Here is a 16,928-nt window from a genome sequence, read left to right as displayed (position 1 = left end):
AAACAATGGTGACGTCAGAGGTGTGTGGCCTAATATATAAATGAGTTCCTGGTGGGCATTTCTACCAAAAAAGCCCTGATTTTAGATATGTATGCCAAAAAATATGCGGTGACTCCCTTTCTGTTGCTTGCAATTCAAGTCAAAATTGATGTTGGCTACACAGTTCATCTGTTATCATATACATGCTGTTTTTTCACATGTGTCTTAATACCACTATCTGCAGTGGTCTTCAGATATCAAAACTGGTTCACATAAACTTTCATGTTGTTATGGTAATCAGTCAACATAAACTATATACTGAAAAATAGGGCTATTCCTCCCCCCCCCCCCCCACCATTCTCCTCTAGAGATGAGGAACTAGCTGCCAGGTTCAGAGTGGCAGGGAATTTAAGGGAAAACAATAAACGATTTTTCACTTGGAAAAATAGTACCATAGCGGAGTCCCCAGCGTGGCTGGAGTGCTGCTCTCTTCTTTAATTAGTGCATTGATTAAAAACAAGCTTGAAAATTTCACCTAGAAGCTAGCAAAAGCCATGTTCACTTATTCTCTTTGTACAGTAGCACGAGTGTTCTGCGGACTAGAAATGAAATGTCATAATGTCCTGCGCTCATGTAACTCAGGGGCCCCCAACCTTTTTAAGCCTATGGACAACTGTGGAATTTTGACACAGCATGGTTGAGGTAGCCACAAAATGGCTGCTCCAGAGCCAGCTACAACATGGCTGCCACATCTTAACCTTCAGTCACGTAATGAAAACCTTTGTGCTGAGGTGGCAGTTGCCACCAAAGTAGAATTCCCAGCCTTCTGGGGGTGGGGTTTTCCCTGATTTTGAGGCCTCCAACCCACCAGCACAGAACTGGCTGGTGGGGGGGCCCCTGCCCCCAAAGACCTTCATCAGTGCCCAATGTGCTTGGCACGATGACATCACCTGGAAGTGATGTCATTGTGCTGGGCATGTTTCTCAGGGACGCTATAGCATTTGGGTGAAAAAAAACCCTCTATGGCACCACAAGTCCCCTACCAGCAGCCAGGTAAGACCTGGCAACCCTGTGCCAAAGCAACATTTTAAAAACTCTGCACAGCTAATAAAATCTCCAGTGGCCAACCAGAAGGCTTTCTAGGTAAAGGCCCTACTTACCCTCAGCCACTTTCTCAAAACATTTGACGGGCACCAGGAAAGGTGTCAGTGGGCCCCATGGCACCCATGGATACCATGTTGGGGACCCCTGATCTAATTGTATCTAAAATGGGTAATCAGTTCCCCCAGTACCACACCCACAACCAGTTCCGCCACTGTGAACAAGGCCTCTTCACCATGCTGAACAATTGGAAGAAATACTACCATATCGTCCAATCAGATTCTCCATCAATAGCCCACCAGAAGGCAAAAAGAAACAAGCAACATACACACAAAAGCAAAATGTCCTCGAAAATAGTTATTTGGAGATTGTTGAGTCATACTTTTTATTGAATGAAGGATTTACGAATATGCCACTTTTTGTTGTTTTTGTATGTTGCGTGAAAATGTTTGTTCTTTTTTACTTCTGGTAGGTTGTGTACAAGCAGAACCAGACGCTCGTCTGGCTTCTATTTGCTGTAACATTAGATAAGCCAAATGCTTATTTTTCACTAGGAAACATTTAAAACTAGCTTAAAATGTCCCTATTTCATGCATGTCACCCCTGAAACGATTACAGACCAAACTCAGCAAAGTGTGGGCTGATTTTTTCCATTTCGTAGCTTCCTAACTGGTCAGTTGAGCTACACTAGCCGATTGTTATGGAAACTCATGACCTACATAAATGTTAATCGGACACAGAGAGAAACATGCAATAAACACCGTGCATTAAACCCAACCACAGATGCAGTTGATGAAGAGGGTAAAAGAAGAAGAAGACTGCAGATTTATACCTCGCCCTTCTCTCTGAATCAGAGACTCGGAGCGGCTTACAATCTCCTATATCTTCTCCTCCCACAACAGACACCCTGTGAGATGGGTGGGGCTGAGAAGGCTCTCACAGCAGCTGCCCTTTCAAGAACAACTCCTGTGATAGTTAGGGCTGACCCAAGGCCACTCCAGCAGCTGCAAGTGGAGGAGTGGGGAATCAAACCCAGTTCTTCCAGAGAAAATCCTGTGCGCTTAACCACTACACCAAACTGGCTTAAGAGGGAGGAAGCTCCTGAACTCTTTATCTATGTGTATACACCCAGGCATGTGGGAATCACTTTTCTGTGCTTCTCCTTCACTCCACATTTCCTGCAGTGTTGCCAGATCCAGGTTGGGAAACTCCTGGAGATCTGGGGATGGAGCCTGTGGAGGACAAGGGACCTCGGTGGGGTACAATGCCATAGAGTCCACCCTCCAAAGCTTCCATTTTCTCCAGGGGAACTAATCTCAGTAGTCTGGCAATGAGCCGTAATTCTAGGGGATCCCCAGGCTCCACCTGGAGGCTAGCAAGGGTTGCTGGCTGGGTACAGTTGCCAACCCCCAGGGGATAACTGGAGATCTCCCATTATTATGGCTGATCTCTGGGTGACAGAGATCAGTCCACCTGGAGAAAATGGCGGGGTATAAATCTGCAGTCTTCTTCTTCTCTTACCCTCTTCATCAACTGCATCTGTGGTTGGGTTTAATGCACGGTGTTTATTACTTTGGAAGGTGGACTGTATAGCATTATACCCCATTGAAGTCTCTCCCCTCCACTCCCCAAACGCTCCCCAGTCTCCACCTGCAAAATCTCCAGGTATTTCCCAACCCAGACCTGGCTGCTCTAAGGCTGGCATCCCTAATTATAGCTGGAACTCCAATTATGCAAGTAAAGGGAGAGGGGTTAAAGCAGGCATTTCAAGCCCAACAGGGTGCTGACAATTTGGGAGATTTTCAGATGAGTTCATTAAACCTAATCCAGCTTTCTGGGCATTAGCAATTCAATCATTCCCAAAGTAGCAATTGTAGGCCATTTGAAAGTTCTGCTTTCACCTCCACCATTTTTCCAGTGCCAGGGATCTCAAGACCTTTTGTAGACCTGTCCTGCTCTCCTGATTCCATTCTGTGACATCCAGATCCATTGGGTTTGGACAGTGGCGGACTGGGTCTAAAAATATTGGTTGCCAGGAGACATAGGAGGCCCACCCACAACTCTAAGGCTATCATTTAATTTTTGTAAGAAATAAATAAAATTGTCAAAAAAAAATGCAAAAGTGGAAAAAAGGTACAATTAAAACTTCTGCGAAATAAATATATATATGTTAGTAATTGCAGTGTACATATATTGTACATATCACTGGCAGTATTTCATCAGCGCTGCCTTCGCACCATCCTCAACATCCACTGGAGTGACTTTGTGACCAACACTGAAGTCCTCAAGAGGGCGGAGGTTACAAGCATCGAGGCACTGCTGTTGAAGACGCAGCTGCGCTGGGCAGGGCATATTTCTAGGATGGAAAATCACCGCCTTCCCAAGATTGCTCTGCATGGCGAACTTTCCACCGGCCATCGAAATAGAGGGGCACCAAAGAAGAGGTACAAGGACTCCTTGAAGAAATCCCTTGGCACCTGTCGCATCAACCATCACCAGTGGTCTGACCTAGCCTCAGATTGCAAAGCATGGAGGCACACCATCCACCAGGCTGTCTCTTCCTTTGAGAACACACGCATAGCTGGCCTTGAGGACAAAAGGAGATTGAGGAAGAATCGCACTGCTACAGCACCAACCCCAAATCAGACTTTTCCCTGCAGCCACTGTGGCCGGATCTGCCTGTCCCGCATTGGTCTTGTCAGCCACCAGCGAGCCTGCAGCAGACGTGGACTACTGCACCCTTCTTAAATCTTCGTTCGCGAAGTCAAGCCGAGAGAGAGAGAGATACAGCAGATACTAAATGTCAGTTCAGATTGCATTTTCTCCAGGGGAGCCGATCTCTGCCTGCTGGAGATCAGTTGTAAAAACAGGAGATCCCCAGGCCACACCTGGAGGCTGGCAACCCTAAATATAACGCAAATTTTAGTTGCATTACAGTAAAAATACTGGAACTTCTATTGTATTTCTAAGCTACTAAAAGGTCATTAACATTTTTAACACATTGTCTAATGTTTAAGGGGGCCCACCTGCCATCGGGCAAGCTGACACCCTGGCCAGTCTGCCACTGGGTTTGGAATGTAGGGTTGCCAGCCTTCAGGTGGAGCCTGATCTCCTGCTTTGACAATTGATCTCTAGCTGTCAGAGATCAGCTCCCCTGGAGAAAATGGCTCTTTTGAAGGTGGATTCTATGGCATTATGCTATGCAGAGGCCCCTCCCCAAGCCCCACCTTTTCCCAGATCTACCCCTAAAGTCTCCAGGTGTTTTCCAACACAGACTTGGCAACCCTATTTGGAAGTGAATGAGCACAACTAATAAGACTAAAATTTGCATATGCATTGTAAAGCACAGGTTTCTAATGGGCAGGCTTTTAATCGTTTCCTAGTCTTAGTGATTTTAAGCTCTTGTATGCTCTTTTTTTTGTGAGCTATCTTGAGCAGGTTCCCTAGAGTGGAAGCATTTACATTTTCTACATAAATAAATAAAAATAAAGCACAGGCCAGGTGGGAAAGGTTATAAATCAGCCTTCTATCCAGGCTATCCATTGCTTCAGATATTCAGTACCAGGGCATTTAAAATAGCCAAGTCAGGAACCTGGCACTGCTCACATATGCCTTTCACCTTTTCATGCCTGCCCACTTCCAGCATGGCAAGATCTGAAGACACTTTCAGTCAGTGGTTCCCAACATTTTTGCTATGGTGGCCCACAAGTATAAGTTTACTTGGTGTGGTGACCCAGCCAGGGCCAGCCCAGGGTTTTGCGGGTGCTTTTTGGCTCCTGAGGCAAATGATGACCTTGTCACCCATCTAGTCCGGCACTACGTTTTCTACAGTGGCCAACTCGTTGTTGCTGAGAAACCTATGAATGTTGCACAAAAGGATGCAGCTGCTCCCAGGCCAGTGGTATTCCATTTCCCCCTCCTTCCAGCAGCCAAAATTACTAGTTTCTGGACTGATTTCCCCCCTCATTGTCACAAATGAAGGTGGGAGGCAAGAATGTGAAATGCTGACAATGACAGAAAGAATGATTCAAAGCTCAGGAGCAGCCATTAGAGATAGCTGGCCCTTGACCCACTTTCAGAGGCTTCCCCGCCCACTTTTGGGTCCTGAGTCCTGAGTCCCACAGGTTGGGAAAAACTGTTTTAAGTGGCATAGGTGCATTCACAGAAATGCTCCAAGCAAAGAAATTGATTAGTCTTCTATTGCTATTGAGCTCTGCTCTAACAAACACAAACCATGGAACTAAATGAATGCCTTGCTGTAGCATTTCCAAAGTTCGCCATATTTTTCTTTTTTAGTACACAAGATAACCAAGCCTTACTCAAACTATGTTATTATTTAGATAAAGTAGGGGAATATCATCTCTTTTTAATACATTTTTTTACTCTTCCTGTATTTCAAATCGCTCTGCAACATGCAACTAACTGAACGATATTGAATTTCCTTTTTAGCCTGTAGAATTCAAGAGGCTGCCCGTAATTGATGGCTTGTTTTAAGACTACAGGAAACTACTTGTCATTATCCATTAACAGCCACTTTTCTAGCTTTCCTCCATTTGGCCAACTTTAGAAAAATAGATGATGAAGCAAAAAGTCCCCCCTTCCCCCCAAAAAGAAAGAAAGAAAGAAAGGAGTTGGCTGATTTATCTTTCAGGCACAGAAAGAGAAATACTGAGTGAATACTCTTTCTGCATGTGGTTTAATGCATATTATAAGTTTCTTACCATCCCTTTAAACTACTTCAGACTGTTCCATAATATTTTCTCTCTTCATACAGATATCTATGAAGGAAACAAAGTGCTCCATTCAGTCTATTGACAGCACATATCCTTGTGATGGTATACGTGCATTTTGATATTTGGAGAATGATCTTCATGTAAGAAAAGTGTCACATATGAAAGAGAAGAAAATCAAAGTTGAACTGAACAGGAATGTAACAATGAATTAGGGCCAACAAATTATGGCACCCATGGATGAACCCAGTGCACATGTTGGAAGAGCAATCATGTTGTTGTTGTTCAGTCGCACAGTTGAGTCCCACTCTTTGCGACTCCATGGACAAAGTCACGCCAGGCCCTCCTGTCTTCCACCATCCTTCGAAGTCTGCTCAAATACGTGTTTGTTACATCAGTAACGCTGTCCAGCCATCTCATCTTTTGCCGTCCCCTGCTTCTTTTGCCTTCTGTCTTTCCTAGCATCAGGATCTTCTCCAGGGAGTTCTCCCTTCTCATTTGGTGATCAAAGTATTTGAGCTTCAGCATCTGACCTTCCAGGGAACAGTCTGGATTGCTTTCCCTTAGGACTGACTGATTTGATCTTGCAATCCAAGGGACTTCCAAGAGTCTTCTCCAGCACCACATCTCAAAAGCATGTATTCTTCTGCTCTCAGCCTTCCTTATGTTCCAGCTCTCACAGCCATTACTACTGGTATTATCATCACTTTGACTATACGGACTTTTGTTGGCAGGATGATGTCTCTACTTGTTATTATACTGCCATAGCTGTCCTCCCAAGGAACAAACATCTTTTAATTTCATGGCTACAGTCACCATCTGCAGTGATCTTGGATCCCAGAAATGTGAAGTCTGTCACTACTTCCATGTCTTCTCCTTGCCAAGGTGTGATGGAGCCAGATGCCATGATCTTAGTTTTTTTGATGTTTAGTTTCAAGCCTACTTTTGTGCTCTCCTCTTTCACCCTCAACAAGAGGTTCTTTAGGTTCTCCTCACTTTCTGCCATTAGAGTGGTGTCATCTGCATATCTGAGGTTGTTGATGTTTTCCCCGGCAATCTTAATTCCAGTTTGTGCTTCATCCAGGCCAGCATTCCACATGATGTACTCTGCATATAAATTAAATAAGCAGGGTGACAATATACATCCTTGTCGAACTCCTTTCCTACTCTAAACCAATCAGTTGTTCCATATCCCGTTCTGACAGTTGCTTCTTGACCCTTATACAGGTTTCTCAGGAGACATTGAACAACTCAAGCCCTCTTGCCATTGACAAGGCAGCAACCCATGAGAGGGATGTTACCCTCTCTTAAAATGCAAGCATGTTACCCTCCCTTAAAATGATAAAAGGTAAAGGTAGTCCCCTATGCAAGCACCAGTCATTTCCAACTCTGGGGTGATGTCACATCAGGACATTTTCATGGCAGGCTTTTTACGGGGTGGTTTGCCATTGCCTTCCCCAGTCGTCTACACTTTCCCCCCAGCAAGCTGGGTATGCATTTTACCGACCCCGGAATGATGGAAGGCTGAGTCAACCTGGAGCCGGCTACCTGAACCCAGCTTCTGCTGGGATTGAGCTCAAGTTGTGAGCAGAGCTTGGACTGCAGTACTGCAGCTTTACCACTCTGTGCCACGGGGCTCCTCCCTTAAAATGAGGGAATGTATAAATACATAGGCATTATGATTATCATTTATATACATGTTATGCCTCATTCATGTAATTCATTTCCCTTGAAGATGAGAGAGAGGTAAGCTCACACAAATTTTGTACTATTTTAGTTTCTATTAAATCGTGAGTTCAGCCAGTAAAAAGGTAGTCCCCTGTGCAAGCACCAGTTGTTTCCGACTCTGGGGTGACATATCACAATGTTTTCATGGCAGACTTTTAAACTCCCCTTTAAACAGGGAATATATACACTATTGACAGTTGGGAACGCCCCCTTTAGTCGGCGGGAATCCACCTTATTGGTCACCCCCGGATCCTTCATTTGCATGTACGTTGATACAAGCCTTATGCCCCAATTGGTTGGTTCACAAGAATGGCCAATTGGAATGCAGGCATTTGGCTCCTGGAGGTTGAAGCTTGCTTCAGTTGCTATAACTATTTACAGTGGAGAAAACCACAGTGCAATTCCACAAAACATAACAGTTTTATATAGTGGCCATGTAATTGTTAAGTGCCACCCCTGCATGATGTCCACGGAGGCCACCAGCCTCTGATCCCTGCCAGAAACAACAAGATGTATCTCCTGCTGCAGCGGCCATTTTATGAGTTCTTAAACTCTGAATTTCTTAATCAGTCTTATGCAATCATATATACCTTCCCTCATAACTATATTTATATACTTCCTTTAATTCTTTTCATCTCTCTTTCTTACATTCTAACTCCCCCCCCCTTTTTTTGAGGAACTGGGGGGAAAGGCAAACAAAGTACGGTAGCTTGGTCACTGAAATGTTAAAGCAGTAATTGCTTTGGAAGATGGGTGAGGAAAAATCTGGTGGAACACTGATTCACTTGATGTTTGTACGACTACTAAAGGAAAATTGGAGTGGGACGTGATCATATTGGTCAGACTTCTCAGGAATCACTCCCTCCATTGGAGGGCCTGTCCGCTGAATTGGCCCACCTGAATGTACTCTTCTCTGCCTTACAGACTTTAGGGTTGCCAATCCCTGTTGGTGGCAGGGGATCCCCTGGTTTGGAGGCCCTTCCCCTACTTCAGGGTTATCAGAAAGTGTGTGTGTGGGGTTGAATTTCCATTATAACCTATGGAGACTAGTTCTAATAGAGTATAATGGAGAATTGATCCGTGGGTATCTGGAGTCTGGGGCGCTGTTTTTTGAGGTACATGCACCAAATTTTCAGCATAGCATCTGGTGCCTCTCCTCAAAACTCCTCTCAAGTTTCAAAAAGGTTGGACCAAGGAGTTCAATTTTATGAGCCCCCCAAAAATGTGCCCCCATCCTCCATGATTTCCAATGAAGGGAAGGCACACAAAAGTAGCACGATCCCTTTAAATGTGATGGACAGAACTGTCGGAGCGGGAGTAGCAGAGTGAGGGAGATGACTTGCCCGACACGGGGCTTCAGGAAAGAAAATCAGGCAGACACGTGCAACTAGTGCCAAAAGGTGTATTAACATATATACACGACAAGTGCTCTCTTGTGCAGTCTATACAATATCACCTCCACGGACAAAGTGCTTCGCCTAACCACCATCTCACAGGGAGAGACCTGTGTGATGCACACACAGATCATATATAGTCCAAGCAGCCAATCCTGGCCATGCTGACTCAGCAGATTGCATCACTTGGCTTCTGCCGGCTCAAGCCGGTCTGCTGATCAGGTCACTGTGACCTAGCCTGGCAGCTAGATCACCAGCTGTCATACTGTAGCTGTCAGACTGGGTTTATGTAGATTCTTGCTCCAACACACCTCCTAATCTATTTAAACCCAGTGCACCAAAACACTTTACACAGTTTACATACATGTCCACCAGCAACATTACAGTTCATATTTACGTAGCTCGGAACCCTTTCCGGAATTCGTTCAGGAACTCATCATGATTGTAAAACACATCATCGTGTTCCTGTTCAGCCAGCTCTTTCAGACGCTTGGCTTCAGCCTCCTTCTCCCTTGCCTCGCACTCTGCCACCCAGGCCTTCCATTTCTTAGCCTTTTCTTTTAACATTTCCTCAAATCCGGGTGGGTCTGGATTGACAGTCGGAGTGACATAGGGACACTTGTACCTAGCGGGACGTTGGCCTTTGGTGGACCTGGCAGACACCCGTGGCCCTGTGCTTGGACCAGCTTTGTCTTCTTCGGGTTGCTCTGTTCCCACCTCCTGGGCTGGTTGCTCTGCCCCTGTAATTGGGTGTTGAACCTCCTGACTCTCACACTTTACCTCCAGTTCCTGCATTTGAGGCTCTGCCTCCTGACTCTGCTCGTCAGGCTCTGTGCCAGCATTCGGCTCACCTTCTCCAGCCCCACTGGGTGCCACCTCCTGGGCTGGAGTTCTGGGCTGCGCTCCAACATCGTTATCGCTACTTGGCAGCAGGACAAATTGTTTCTGCAAGGAGTGCAACCTTGGCCAGCTGCTTTCTGCATTGAACTGGGCACTCTTACTAAGTGTTATCTTGCTTTTGCTATTGCAGAAACGATAACACCTGGCCCTTGGCTTGTAGCCCAGAAAAATTAGGCTCTCTGCCCGGACATCCCCCTCCCCGCTACTCGTGGAGTGGATGCCAACCCGAGCCCGGGACCCAAAGACTTTTAAAGAACTCAAATCTGGGGTCTTGTTCAACAGTAACCTGTAAGGCACATTTTTCACAGTATTACACCAAACCCTATTTTGCAAAAAAACAGCTGCATGTATGGTTTCTGCCCAATAGGTCATTGGCAGTTGTGCATCCTCTAACATGCAATACATCACATTCTGCAATACAGCCCCATGCCCATTTTCTCGGGGCGTTGCCGGGTTCGTCAGACGGTGGGCAATGCCCTTGTTCTCCAGCCAACGTTTCATCTGGTTAGATAAGAATTCCCCCCCTCTGTCGGTTTGTACAGCTAGGAGATTAACCCCTAATTGTCTCTCCACTGCTTTGACCCACTTGGTGAATGTCTTATACACCTCAGACTTATGCACCATGGTGAAAACCCACGCGTACCTCGTGTGGTCGTCGGTGGCCACCAAGCAGTATCTCCTCCCCGACAGACTCTTTGGCAATGGGCCAATAACGTCTAAATGGACTAGTTCCAGGGCTCGTGTGCTTTCCCTTGAGCTTTCTTTAGCAACAGCACACGCCTTGCTTTTGGTCTTCTTGCAGACCTGGCAATCCAAGTAACATTTGCAAGGATTTACTTTCAAACTAGGCACGAGCTCCAGGGTTTTCTTTAACGCCCTAAATCCGCAGTGCCCAAGTCTCCTATGGAGCAAATGTATACAATTATTGTGCACAGGCTCATTCGACACCTGAGCCACCTGGGCACAATCACTCTGGACCACATACAGTTTACCTTCCCTCTTTCCTGTCACAAGCAACTTTCCCCCACCTCCCAGGATTTTGCAGCAGGTTTTCTCAAATCTCACCTGGTATCCCTGGTCAAACAGTGTGCTAACACTCAACAGGTTAGACTGCAGTGAGGGTACATACAACACATTTTGCAACATACATTTCAGTGCAGGAAATTCCACATTGCCTGAGCAAACAGAATTGGCAGTGGTCCCATCAGCCAATCTCACATACTTATGCTCAGGACTGTCAACGTTTTTCAACAACTCCTTCTCGCAGCAGAGATGGCTCGTTGCCCCGGAGTCTAAAATCCAAGCAGACCCTGTGCTCTCTACTGCAGACGTGACCAGCCGGGTTGCTTCCTCACACGGGCTGGCGGTCCTCCGCTCTCGCCGCACACGCCCCCGCCTCTTCTCCCTCTCAGGGCAAGCTCGGAGCAGGTGCTGCGACGACCCGCATCCATAGCAGCGACGGACTGCAAACGCAGTCGGCTCCACTTCCTCCACCTTCGGACGCCTGCCAGCAGCAAAAGCTGGCTCATTCTTGGCTGTCTTCCCGGACACACCGATAACAGCACGCTGCCCGGCCGACACCCCCGGACAGCTCACGGCCGCAATTCTCTCTTGGAAGTCAAGCAGGTGGGCACAGACGTATTCCATGGTCAGGGTCGCTACGTCCACCGTCTCCAGAGAAGTTATCAGGGGAGTGTACTCAGGTGGCAACGACGACAGCAAAATGTACACTCTGTCGTCTGGAGCTACAGTCTTGCCTCTTGCCTCCAGCTCAACGAAACAGTCCGTTAGCCGTTTGATGTGATCTTTCACACACCCTCCAGCCGGCATAACGGTGCGGAACATCCTCCTTGTCAAGGCCATGAGGGAACCAGCAGTGGTGCTAACATGCACCGCACTCAACGCGTCCCAGGCAGCCTTGGGAGTGTCCTTCCCTCGCACATAAACCAGCTGGTCATCTCCTATAGATAGCACTATGTTGGCCAGTGCCTTATCCGATAACACAGTCTCGGCAGGAGATAAGTCAGCAGGGGGGTTACTCACGAACAGCCATTGCCCTTCACGCTTGAGGTAGTGTTGCATTCTCAGGCTCCACACCGCGTAGTTGGCTGAGGTGAGCTTCTCAACGGCTACTCCAAGCTGTTGCTGAGCCATCGTGCCGACTCCTCCTCACGGCTGGCTGCCGACGTCCCTCTGGCTCTCAAACAGAGAACGGTGGTGCTTCTGTGTCCTTCACCGGCGTTCCTCGCCTCCGGCTCTTTCCAAACTCACAGTCAGCTCAACTCTCAACTCTCTCCTCCGCGCAGCGGAACCGCCCTGGGCCCATAACCCTGTCGGAGCGGGAGTAGCAGAGTGAGGGAGATGACTTGCCCGACACGGGGCTTCAGGAAAGAAAATCAGGCAGACACGTGCAACTAGTGCCAAAAGGTGTATTAACATATATACACGACAAGTGCTCTCTTGTGCAGTCTATACAATATCACCTCCACGGACAAAGTGCTTCGCCTAACCACCATCTCACAGGGAGAGACCTGTGTGATGCACACACAGATCATATATAGTCCAAGCAGCCAATCCTGGCCATGCTGACTCAGCAGATTGCATCACTTGGCTTCTGCCGGCTCAAGCCGGTCTGCTGATCAGGTCACTGTGACCTAGCCTGGCAGCTAGATCACCAGCTGTCATACTGTAGCTGTCAGACTGGGTTTATGTAGATTCTTGCTCCAACAAGAACTCCCTTCAAAGTTCAGTCATGGTCATACCCTTGCTCCTGGCTCCACCCCCAAGGTCTCCTTTCTCCATCCCCAAAGTCCCCACATATTTTCTGAGTTGGACCTAGGAACTCTACTTGCAGTAGGGTCTTCATAGTCTTCCAGCATCTCTGCCACATGGCTGCATGGGCTTGGGGCTTCCACTTCTCATGGCAAGCCTAGATCTCCTCTCCCTCTCCATACTACTTTTTAGGCTCAGTTTAACTCAGTTCTGCCTCTCTCTTCTCATGCTGCCTCCTCTCACTACCTCTCCTCTCAGACCTGAACCAGCCCAAAGGTCCTTGTTTGGTGGCTCCCTCCCCCTACTCCCCCATGTCTGGGTCATGGCCTGCTTAGCAGCTGGCTCCTCAGGCACTGGGGCTGTGACCCTCTGCCCAATGCAACTGCTGTGGGCCCCGCCTCCTTTCACCAGCTGATTGACAGGCCAGCAGAAACAGGCTCGGATGCCAAGCCAGCTGTTCCTGCCCATGCCCAGAGGCATCATTGGTCCCAGCTTCGGTTTCCATGGGTCTTTGCCCTCCATGGGCGCATGTGAGTAGAGCCATTCCTCCTTGGGTTGGTCTACTGAGGCTGCACCTTGAAGTCATATTTTGCCCCACAGGGATATGATCTTTTGACTACATGTGTAAGATCTGTAGTAAGAAGGGTCAAGATCTTTACTTCAAAAAGGATTAGCTTTTTGAATTAAAAAGTCTTAGGAACATAGGGCATTCCACTTGTCTGTGAAACATTTATGCATATTAATTGTAGGGGAGACAGTGATAAATTGGTAATTTAATAGTACCTGTAGGGCCGTCTTGTCTTCACAAGCGGTGCTTTGGTTGAAAGTGCCATGACAGAGATAACAGGTGTCAGTTCATCTATAAAATGCAAAGTGTAGGTTTCTGTAGCTTCACTCTGCCTCAAGGCCATGCAGGGAAGAAAAAGGAAGCTTAACCCTTCAGGTTCCACTGGGTTTCAGTGACGAAAAGTAATGGGCTTGGTCTGTGACTAGCATTTTAAAAGAGGAAAAGGTAGCCTTGAAACATTTTTTTTCTTCTTTTCTTTTTAAAAATCTGAGAACAAGCAAAGAGTCCAGTTTTGACTGGCAAAATTGTAGCTGAAGGACTAATAAACTTTCCCCTGTATGACTCCAAATCAAACCGGGGTTGAACGAGCCTGCAGGTATGCGTATTGTAGATGGGTGGGAATGAACACGCTTTATCTCATCTGTTTTTGCAAATGTCTATTAATCTGGAATGTTATCATGCGAGCATTAATGATGACACAGAGTGGGAGATTGTGAAATGACGCATACAAACTAGTCAGCATTATTTTTTAATTCAGTTGATGTACGTGTCAAGCTTTCACACTATGACGCCCCCGTCCTCTTTCCTCCCTCTGAGGCAAGCTTTTCCCTCCATTTTTCTTTCCCTTTTTTGACTGAGCCACCCTAGTAGTTTGTTTTCATCTTTGCTGAAAAACTCTGGCTGTCCCACACAGTATGATATTTTGGCTGTTGGCTCAGCCCAGAAACCCGAGGGAAGGGTTGGCATTGCCCTTTAACTCAAACAACTTAAATGTCACTCAAGGCATTTTAAAATTCAAAAATTACAAAATATTTTATTTAACATACAGGGAAAAGGTCAGGTGAAATCAGGGGTAACAATTTATTTGTTTTATTTGTTAGTTTTATATCCTCTCCTCCCCACAATTGGGCTCAGAGCTGGTAACAACAGCAAAACTTACAGGGTCATTAAAATGGTTCTCACAATAAATTACTTAAAACCAACTAAAAGATGGTGACGTATACACTAATTTATAGATCCCAAACAGCAGAATTAATAATAGCATCTCTTTACATGGGCAGATGTAATAGGGCAGTTTTAGTTTTGGAAATTTGATCAAGTGGTCTTAGTGGACGTCAAAAAGAAAAATTGAGCAGATTGGCTCTTCGAGGAAGCATTGTACTTGAAACGTGATCCAAGTTGATGGGCACATAAGGGAACATCACCTTTGAGCCAGGATTTGTAAGGAATTTGGATACCACACAGGATTGAACAAGAAGAGAGAAGGACTGGATATTCTCTGGACATTGAAATACTGTGGATCCTTTCCTTTTGTGAAACATTTTGAAATACTGTGTATTTGGTATCATTGGAAACAAACATAGACAAATAAGAATTCCTTTGTATGTATTTTATTATGTGTTTTGTACACAGTTGTTGTTTTCTGCTATAGACTATGTTGCCACTTTTGTATGGTGGGTCAACTAAAGGCCTGGCAGAACACCTCCATTACAGAAGAGCTGTAATAAGTCCTGCAGGGCTCTGATCTCAAGCCGGAGCACGTTCCACCAGGTAGGGTACAGGAGAGAAATGGCCCTGGCCCTGGTTGAGGCTAAGCAGATGTCCTTTGGTCTGGGGACAGCCAGTAGATGTTGATCAGCAGAGCACAAGGCCCTCTGAGGGGAGAGTAGGCTTTCCAACCTTCCCGCTCTGGCGGGAGTCTCCTGGGTTTGCAGCCTCATCTCCCGGTCTTCAAGAAGTGGGAAGCGGGGGGGGGGGGTGGAGGGGGGGAGAACATACCTGTAGGCTTCATTATAGAGCTCCTGAGCCGTTTGTAAAATGTCTGCTCCTTTAAGGCTGGGCAGGGAGTAGGAAGGGCTTGGGAGAACAGCCCTTTCTTTTGCTTTCACTTTCACAGCAAGAGTTCTCCAGAAGAAGATCTGGTAAGTGTGTGTGTGTGTGTGTGAGAGAGAGAGGGAGGGGGCAGGGGATTCCCTGGTTTGGAGGCCCTCCCCCCTTTTAGAAAGCGTGGGCGGGGGGAGGGAAATGTCTACTGGGCATTCTATTATTCCCTATGGAGAACGATTCCCATAGGGAATAATAGGGAATTCATCCGTTGGTATTGGGGGCTCTGGGGGGGGCTATTTTTTGAGGTAGAGGCACCAAATTTTTAGTATAACATCTAGTGCCTCTCCCCAAAATACCCCCCAAGTTTCAAAACGATTGGACCAGAGGGTCCAATTCTATGAGCCCCAAAAGATGGTGCCCCTATACTTCATTATTTCCTATGGAAGAAAGGAATTTTAAAAGGTGTGCTGTCCCTTTAAATGTGATGGCCAGAACTCCCTTGGAGTTCAATTATGCTTGTCACATCCTTGTTCTTGGCTCCACCCCCAATGTCTCCTGGCTCCACCCCCAAAGTCTCCTGGCTCCGCCCCCAAAGTCCCCAGATTTTTCTTTAATTGGACTTGGCAACCCTAGGGGAGAGATGGCCCCTTAGATATGTCAGTCCCAGGCTGCATAGGGCTTTAAAGGTTAATATCATCCAAGGCTTTTTAGTAGAAAAAGCCCAGTGGAAACTCATTTGCGTATTAGGCCACACCTCTAATTAGGCTTCCCAATCCCCAGGTCCCAGAGGGGGATCCCCCGGTTTTACAGGCTTCCCCCCTCCCCCAGCCAGCTGGCCGGCGGGGGAAGCCCCGCCCCCAGAGCCATCATGGACCTCCATGAATGATTCCCAAAGGGAATTATGGGGAATTGATCTGCGGGTATCGGGGACTCTGGAGGGGCTGTTTTTCAAGATAGAGGCACCAAATTTTCAGTATAGCATCTAGTGCCTCTCCCCAAAATACCTCCCCAGTTTCAAAAAGATTGGACCAGGGGGTCCAATTCTACGAGTCCCAAAAGAAGGTGCCCCTATCCTCCATTATTTCCTATGGAAGGAAGGCATTTAAAAATTTGTGCAGTCCCTTTAAATGTGATGGCCAGTACTCCCTTGAAGTTCAATTATGCTTGTCACACCCTTGCTCTCGGCTCCGCCCCCAATGTCTCCTGGCTCCACCCCCAAAGACTCCTGGCTCCACCCCCAAAGTCCCCAGATATTTCTTAAATTGGACTCGGCAACCCTACCTCTAATGTCACTGTTGTTTCACACAGGGCTTTTCTGTAGAAAAAGCCCAGCAGGAACTTATCTGCATATTAGGCCACACACCCCTGACACCAAGCCAGCTGGAACTGTGTTCCTGTGCATTCCTGCTCATCAAAGCCCTGATACCATCACCTTGAAATGGAGCCAGTGCTCAGTTGGTAGCCGGTGCAATTGGCATAGCATGGTCTGCTTGCGCGCCTGCACAGACGTCGCAGTCAGCAGCCAAGCTGCTGCATTTTGCACTAACTGGAGTTTCCAGATCATATTCAAGGGGAAGCTTCATAAAGGGAATTACAGTAATCTAACCTGGAAGTGATCATTGCATGGGTAAATGTAGCTAAGTCTTGGGAGGAATGAGGTGCCTGATCTGCCCTGAAGTAACTCAATATAGATGACTTTGAGGTAAAACT

The sequence above is a fragment of the Heteronotia binoei genome, chromosome 7 (assembly GCF_032191835.1).
Source record: "Heteronotia binoei isolate CCM8104 ecotype False Entrance Well chromosome 7, APGP_CSIRO_Hbin_v1, whole genome shotgun sequence".
Taxonomy (NCBI): domain Eukaryota; kingdom Metazoa; phylum Chordata; class Lepidosauria; order Squamata; family Gekkonidae; genus Heteronotia; species Heteronotia binoei.
Note: the sequence above shows the minus strand (reverse complement) of the source record.